Raw genomic sequence first — 9,397 nt, 5'->3', positions numbered from 1 at the left:
GACATCTCCCAGGGCCAGGTTATATTTTAAATTTTTTTGAGGTTTATTTTTATGTGTATGGGTGCTTCCTGCATTAATGTCTGTGTACCAGGTGTGTGTGGAGCCTACGGAAGCCAGAAGAGGGGGTCAGATCTCCTGGAACTGGGGTTACAGACAGCTGTGAGCCACCATGCAGGTGCTGGGAATCAAACTCAGGTCCTCTGAGAGAGCGGTCAGTGTCTTCACTAACCGAGTCATCCCCCCAGTCCCCTCCCACACACATTTTAAAAAGAAAGTTTACCTCAGCCATTCTGCAGGCATGACCAGCTATCCCAGCTCCTTGGGAGACTGCGTCAGGAGGATGCAAGGTTAAAAGGCCACCTGTGATAGACTGAGGTCAAGGACAGCACTGAAAACTTCGTAAGATTCTGCCTTAATAATAAAAAGAGGGCTGGGGCAGGTGTAGTGGCTTACACCTTTAATCTCAGTGTTTGGAAGGCAGAAGCAGGAGGATCTCTGGGAGTTCAAGTTCACCCTGTTTTACATAGCAAAGCCTCAGGACATCCAGGCCTACAGAAAGAGAAGAGAAGAGAAGAGAAGAGAAGAGAAGAGAAGAGAAGAGAGAGAGAGAGAGAGAGAGAGAGAGAGAGAGAGAGAGAGAGAGAGAGAGAGAAAGAGAGAGAGAATGTGTATGAAAAGGGCTGGGGGGGGTGCCTAACTCAGTGGTAAGACTGCTTGTGTATGAGCTTCTAGATTCATTCCCAATAAAAAAGACTCACAATCCTTTAAGGTTCTTTATCCTTATTTCCTAAGTGAAAACCGGAGAGCGAGTTCTTCTTTTGCTTGGTGAGACAATGTTTTACTAGTACAAGGAAAGCGCTGAAGCAGAAGGATTGCTGTAAGTTTGAGGCTGGCCGGTTTATAGTGTGTTTTTCCACATGTGTGCCTGGTACCTGCAGAAGCCACAAGAGGGCGCCCGATCCTCCGGAACCAGAGTTGTAAATGAGCAGCCACGTAGATACTGAGAAACAAGCCCAGGTCCTTTGGAAAAGCAGCCAGTACTCTTAGCGGCTGAACATCTCTTCAGCCCTCCACACAGACATGTTAACATTCATACATCGCCTCCATTCCCCGAGTGCTATTTTTTCTACACTCTCTGGCTCAGTAAACATACCAGAGTCCACTTAAGTCAGAAGCCGAGCATCAAAATCCAAATATCAAAAATACATCGCTGTTGGACGAGTATATTTTTTTTAATTAATTAATTAATTTATTATGTATCCAATATTCTGTCTGTGTGTATGCCTGCTGGCCAGAAGAGGGCACCAGACTCCATTACAGATGGTTGTGAGCCCCCATGTGGTTGCTGGGAATTGAACTCAGGACCTTTGGAAGAGCAGGCAATGCTCTTAACCTCTGAGCCATCTCTCCAGCCCTAGTATAAATGTTGAAACAGGAAAAAGGCCAAATCTAATAACCTGAGTTTGACACTCAGAACCCACATAGTAGGAAGAAAGAACCAACTCCTACAAATTGTCCTCTGATCTCTACATGTACATGGTGGTATGTACCAACACATGCACACACACATACACACAAAGAAATAATATAACATTTTAAAAAAGATGTATGTATGTAAGTATGTATGCATGTATGGACTGGCAAGATGGCTCTTGGGTAAACGATGTCTGCCGCCAAGCCCAATGAACTAAATCCAATCCCCATAGCCCACAGATTAGAGGAAGAGAACCATGTCCGACAAGTCAGTCTCTTATTTCCACACATGCATGTGGCATGAATGTGTCCCCTCTGTGTGAATAAAGAAAGAAAGAAATAGACAAATGTTGCAGCATTGCAACTGTCTTCTTTCAGTAGGAGATGATGCTGAGGACCGAGCCATAGCCTTGTGCAGGCCAGGCAAACACATCTACTACCCGGGGCATCATGCATGCCAGTCAAGTCCTCCCCTAAGGAAGTCCTAATGGCATTCCTTCCGATTGTCAAGTTTTCTGTATGTGCAGTGCTATAGCTCAAACCAAGGACCTGAAATACTTTTGGTAGAACAGAAAGTTTTAATTTTGAAGAATCAAGTCCTTTAGGACCTGGGAATCAAGCTCCCTTTTTTATAAGATGCAGTGTGACTATAGGATGTGCTGTAATTGAACCATCAACCTGTATGATGAACAGATTGTTTCTAGTACTTTTTTTATATAACAGAACTAAACACCTTTATTGTACATATGTGTGTGCGTGTGTGACTGTAAAGACTTATATGGACAAATCGGCAAAAGACAAAGTCGTCAAAGCAGTATCAAGGCATGGCAGTGCGTAACTGTAATCCCGGCATTCAGGAGACATGGCCAGGAGGATCGCTACTACTGTTAGCTACTGTTAGCTGCCCTCGGAGCTACATGAGAAGCCCCTGTTGCTGAAGCGCTCACACGCTTTGGTATCAGATATAGAGGTCAATCTGCAGCTGAGCTGGGCACTTATTCCTCACGATGAGTTTTCTTAGTGCCAGAGGCACACACAACACAGGCTGCTGGGGGAGAATTATCACTGAGAAGAATTTTACTCAGCTGTGGGCCTTCACTGCTTTACTTCCAAACTGCCAGGTAGGATGTACCCATTGGTACAATAATGGCAGAACTGTCATGGGCGTGACCAACTATATTATGATTATTATTATTTGGGGGAGGTTTCAAGACAGGGCTTCTCTGTAGCTTTGGTGCCTGTCCTGGAACTAGCTCTTATAGACCAGGCTGGCCTCGAACTCACAGAGATCTGCCTGCCTCTGCCTCCCAAGTGCTGGGATTAAACGTTTGCACCACCACTGCCCGGCTATTATTATTATTACTATTACTACTATTATTATACTTTTATTGAATTAGAGGCCTGCTCTACCAGAGGAAATTCAAATCCTGTACCATAAACCTGGTCAAATGGCGGTAGTGTGGCGCACACCTTTAATCCCAGCCCTGGGAGGCAGAAGCAGGCAAATCTCTGTGAGTTTGAGGCCAACCTGGTCTACAAAGCAAGTTCCAGGAGAGCCAAGACTGGTACACAGAGAAACCCTGTCTCAAAAAAAAAAAGAAAGAAAGAAAGAAAGAAAGAAAGAAAGAAAGAAAGAAAGAAAGAAAAAAATACCTGGTGAAAGGCCTGTGGCTGGGGCGTGGTCGTAGTAGCCCCCAGCGGAGGAGTTAGCGTTATTGTCTTGCTATGTGAACACAAATGCCTGTCAAGTTGCCTTCTAAATATTTGTGTCTGTGGTCATAGATTGTGCTGTCAGCTTTGGTCGAAGAGGCTTCCTTTTGTAGTGGACGATGGTTTCTACAGGGACGCGTGGAGTGCCGTGGAATGCTGTCCCCAGGGCGTGACGTGATTGCTACACTCCTGCATTCTCAGAAGCTGAGACCTCACCAGGGGAGGGCAGTTAATATTCCATCATGAGGGCTCTTTTCTTTCTGGGAATATCATTGCTGGGGAGGAGGGGCTCAAAGGGCTCACCCCTGCCGAGAATCTAGAGGCAGCTCTCTGGGAAAAGACAGATTTTATTCAGCGTAGGGTCAGTGGTGAGGTGCTCATGCTCCTGGAAGAAACCCCCCACTTCCACTTCAGTAGGCCACCCCTATGTCACTCACTGAGCCATCTAACAACACACAGAACAATGAACAAAACAAGAAAGCATGAAAGCAATTAGTTGAGAAAGGAAGAGGATCCTCGCAAGGGATTAGGAGAACAAGAGAGGGTGTGGGGGCTGGAGACATGGTCCAGTGGTTAATAGCACTGGATGCTCTTTCAGAGGACCTGGGTTTGGTTTCTAGCACCTATGTGGTGGCTCACAACCATCTGAAATTCCAGCTCTAGGGGATCAGTGCCTTCTGCCCTCTGTAGGCACCAGGCACATACGTGTGGTACACATATGCAGGCAAAACAGCTAAATACATAAAATAAAATAAGTAAATCCGAAAAAGAAAAGTATTTTTTTAAAAAATAAAAGAAGCCAGGTCTTCGGGGTACATGTCTTTAATCCCAGTACTCCGGAGACAGAAGCAGGCAGATCTCTGTGGGTTCGAGGCCAGTCTGGTCTACAGAGTGAGTTCCAAGAGCCATGGCTACTCACAAAAATCTTGTCTTGAAAAAACCATAATAGTAGGTGAAATGTAAATCTATCAATAAAATTAATAAAATAAAATTAATCTTATCAATAAAAACCTGAAGTCAGATATCAGGGTAATATAACTTGAAAGATCAGAGAAATGGAGGAGCAGGCACCAGTGACCTCTTACCTCTCTGGACCACCAACCAAAAAGGCCAAGACTCTGTCTTCACCCCATCATATCCCTTCCTGTCTCCCCCTCCCGAGTGTTGGGATTAAAGGTGTGAGCCACCACTGCCCAGTTTCTGTAACTAACTAGTGGCTAGCTCTGCCCTCTGATCTTCAGGCAAGCTTTATGTGTCAGAATACAAATAAAAATATCACACAACATATGATCAAAAAAAGAAAAGAAAGAAAAAGAATAGAACATTTCTTAAGACTCTGTTTGGGAGTTGGAGATCAGATCTAACAGCTTCTACTCTGCAAGAAGGATTAACGACACACGGAGAGTTCAAATCAACAGATGAAGGAGGGGAATCAAGTAAGGACTCAGATAAGGAAGTAGCAAAAGGAACATGATGTTCAGTAAGCTGGAGGGGAAGCTCAAAAACATGGAGTTTTGCTAAGGAAACGGAGACACCGAAAGAGAACCAAAGAGAAATGCTGGAAATACACCAGTCAACAAAATAAGAAACACAGTGAAGGGTAACAACCCTCAAGACCGAGCAGAAAAAGGAGTTTTAGGGTTGAAAAGGGAGGTCAAAGCAATAATAATTTCAGTGAAAGAAAAGACAGAAAGCAAAGAATATGACCAAAGCTTCCAAGATGTGTTCTGGGATATAATCGTAAGCCCAAACCTAAGAAGCCTCAGGATAAAAAAGAAGCTGAGATAAACAAAGACACAGATAATTTATCTATTCAATAAAATTATAGCAAAAACTCCCTCAAATCTAGAGAAGAAAATGGATACCTAAACACAGGAGACAGCTAGAACTCCAAATACACACATCTAAAGACACTGAAAATACCAACAAAGAGGTGATGTGAAAAGCTGTAAGAGACAGGCACCAACACGGAAACCAAACACAAACTTTTAAGGCTGGGTAGGCATGGTGGCATATACCTTTAATCCCAGCACTAGTGAGGCAGAGTTCAACGCCAGCTGGGTTGGATGATGAGACCCTGTCTCAGAAACACACACACAAACACACATGTAATATATGTATATATGTGTATGTATACACACATACATATATTCAAACACATCCAAATAAGATCAGTGCTGGAAGGTGGTGGTGCTTGTCTTTGATCCCAGTACTCAGGAGGCAGAGTCAGGGAGATCCCAGAGTTCAAGGCCAGCTTGGTCTATAGAGCGAGTTCTAGGACATCCAGGGCTACACAGAGAAACCCTGTCTCAAAAAAACAAAAAAAAAAACAAAAAACAACCAAACCAAAACATTACCATCAGTAACTCTAAAAGCCAAGAAACAATGAAATGATATATTTCAAACCCGGAAAGTAAATAATTGCCAACCAATAATCTGTTTTACATAGCAAACTTTTCTTTTAAAATTGATGGAAAGTATATAAACATTTCAAGACAGGCACAAGCAAAGGCAATTCATTACAACAAAGCCATCATTGCAGAAAATACTTAAAGGATATACACGAAAGAACAAGACAGACAGTTGTCATGTGTAGGCTCAGCTGTCAACATGACACAGCCCAGAGTCTCCTGAGAAGAGCAAGACTCCACTGAGGAATCGCCTAGGTCATCTTACTCTGTGCACAGGCCTTGTGGCGGATTTTCTTGGTTGATTGATGTGGGAGGGCAAGGCCTACTGGGAACAGTGCAACTCCTGAGCTAGGCTGTGTAAGCAAACAAGCTGAGCAAGCCAGGGGGAGCAAGCCTATAAGCTGCATCTCTCTCTGGTTAATGTCTGCTTCAAGCTCCTGCCTTCAGGTCCTGCCCTGGGTTTTCTCAGCAATGGAGTGTGACCTGAGAGTTGTAGGCTGAAATAAACCCTGTCCTCTCCAAGTTGCATTTGGTCATTGTGATTATCACAACAACAGAAAACACACTAAGACAAACAAAACAAAAAATCATATTCACAAGAGCACAGGCAAGAATGCATTTCATGAAGAGAATGGATGAATATATGAGAGCCAAGAAGAAATGTACCATGTACAGCACAAGAAATCAGAAAATCCCTTGTCTTAGTAAGTGAGGTAGAAAAGAACAAACTATCAATAACCAGGAAGAAAGGAAGGAAGGAAGGAAGGAAGGAAGGAAGAAAGAAAGAAAGAAAGAAAGAAAGAAAGAAAGAAAGAAAGAAAGAAAGAAATGCCTCTGTCCTTTGTGCACACTGTGTGGGCACACACACAACACACATTCACACACACTCAAGTTTTTAAAAATTAAATACTTCAACTATCTGTTGTCCCCCCAGAAACATACTTCACTAGCCATGACATCCAAAAACCGAAAAAGAAGCCAGGCGGTGGTGGCGCACGCCTTTAATCCCAGCACTCGGGAGGCAGAGCCAGGAGGATCCCTGTGAGTTCGAGGCCAGCCTGGTCTACAAGAGCTAGTTCCAGGACAGGCACCACAAACGATGGAGAAACCCTGTCTTGAAAATAAAAAACAAAAAACAAAAAACAAAAACAAAAACCGAAAAAGGGCAGAAATGAACCTATTAAGCAAATGGAGCCCCAAACAAGAAGGCTACTATATATTAATAAAGAGAACAAATTATCCAGAAGATATAGCAATCTTAAATATTCATGCATTAAACATTAAAGCTCTTGGTTTTATAAAACAAATAGTAGAGGTCACAAGAGTTGGTCAGAAAACAACCATAGAGGGGAAACGTCAACATTCCACTCTCATCTTTAAATAAGTCCTCCAAACTACAAATCAGGAGAGAAACTTCAGAACTAATCTACCACAGATCAGTTGAATTTAATAGCCGTGTACAGACTGCTCCACCTCACCAGTACGAGTTACACATTCTTCTCAATGGTCCAAGGAACCTGCTGTAAAACTGATCATATTATGTGTCACACGGCAAGACTTAACAAACACAGAAGAATCAAAATAATACCTCTATCTTGGAAAGAGATCATAGTGGAATAAAACTAGATATTAACAGCAAGAAAATTGAAGAATTTCACACACACTTGGAAATGAATAACAACCTCATATAACAACTATACACATAGTCAGATTAATTAGGTTCTTTAGATACATAGAGATAGAACATGGCATTTATTTTTATTTATTTATTTATTATGTATACAATATTTTGTCTGCATGTATGCCTTCAGGCCAGAAGAGGGCACCAGACCTCATTACAGATGGTTGTGAGCCACCATGTGGTTACTGGGAATTGAACTCAGGACCTTTGGAAGAGCAAGCAATGCTCTTAACTGCTGAGCCAACTCTACAGCCCCAGAACATGGCATTTAAATTATAATAAAAAGCTTGCTGTTGTTGTTGGTTTGTCAAGAGGATTTTTCTTGTAGCCTGGGCTGTCCTAGAACTAGTTCTGTAGGTCAGACTGGCTTTGAACTCTCAGAGATCTGCCTGCTTTTGCCTTTGTGCTGGGATTAAAGATGTGTGCCAAGACCATCTGGGACAAAAAAGATTTTTAATGATGTGTATGTGTGTGGGGGCGGGGGTATGTGCCCAAATGTGACCCAGGGGGATCAAACTTAGAGACTTGTGCATGCAACGCAAGCATTTGACCCACAGAGTTATATCCCCAGCCCCATGATTCACTTTTGAATGAATAATAAATGATTGAAGAAAATCAAGGAGAAATTTTAAAATGCCTGTAATCAAATGAAATGATAGCAATGGAGAAACGGTAACTTTCAGTTACTGGTAAAACAACTGTCAACAGTTATCCTCTCTTTCAAAATGGGAAGAGTCCAGGGGCCTTGCGCTCTTTATCTGTCGCTATCAGCATGCCTGACCACAAGAAAGGCATTTCTCATTCTTCATCTCTGACTGGATCTTTTCTCTTCCCATAATTCTCCTGTTCTCGTTACTCCGCCCCTACTTCCTGTCTGGTCACCCCATCTATGTTTCCTATCTGGCCTCTGGCCAATCAGTATTAAAATAATACAAGTGACAAGATAAAAGACCATTGTCCCACAGCATGTCCCCCTTTAAAAAAAAAAGAACAACTTCGAATTTAATATCCTTTGTTTAGCTTTTTGTCCAGACCATTATTGATAACATCTTGTAACCAAGACTCTAAACAAAGATAAATATCCATAATCCATTTTGGGGGAATGTGGATGTAGTTTTTCAGGCTACTTCCTGCTGACTGGGGGTGCTGATAATCTTATGGGGACCAAAAGAAAATTTAAGATTATGGTCAAGTCCTGACTGGAATATTCTGTGAGGCTTGATCATTTCAGCCAGCAGTCTTGAAACTGTTCTGGATGCAGAGCTCAAAGGAAACTCCAACAGAGGTCCTCTGAAATAACAGATAATTTAATGTGAACTTATTCACACTAATAATAATAGTGGATAATAGAGTGAATACTTGTGAGCTATTATTTATGGATAATTTACATTGGTATAGTTTTTTGTATATTGATACCAGATCAAATTATATTTGTTATTTCTGTTTACAATATTTGTACACCTATGTAAAGTTATTCTGTCACATGCATGTTTCTACCTCTGTTTAGGACATTTTATATATTAATACAACTTTTAGAATATATTTTCATATTGCATTATATATTATTGACCTCTGATCAAGATACTTATACATTGTTTACATTTTGGTCATTGTCCTCATTTGCTGCACATTTGTTTACAGATTATTTAATATTTTGACATAAAGTCTTAGTCTTTAAGTTATACCAGTATTAAATATTATAGGTCAATAGTTGTTCATGTTTGCTCTACATATAGTCAGATTAATTAAGTTCTTTAGATACATAGAGATAGAACATGGCATTTAAATAACTTAGGTCTCTGTTGACATGAGACACAGTTGCTCCTGACAGCACCAATTCATTCCCGAGAGAATGTTGAGCACCGAAGACACTCCACTCAGAGTTCGTTTTCTTCTTGGCACAACTGGCCTTTGGGCAAGGAAATGCCCATGCCTCAACCACTGACAAAGTACATGGTATCTGGACTGAATAATCAGGACACACACACACACACACACACACACACAAGGACTGCCAAACCTTGCCAAGACAGGGTAAGATGGTTCTGAAAAATTTCCTGCATCTGAAAATGGTCTGTCAGTTACCCTAGGCCTTAGCCAAAGTTGGTTGCTTCAACCATTG

The sequence above is a fragment of the Myodes glareolus genome, chromosome 3, assembly GCF_982192425.1.
Source record: "Myodes glareolus chromosome 3, mMyoGla1.1, whole genome shotgun sequence".
NCBI lineage: Eukaryota > Metazoa > Chordata > Mammalia > Rodentia > Cricetidae > Myodes > Myodes glareolus.
This window is presented reverse-complemented; position numbering follows the sequence as displayed.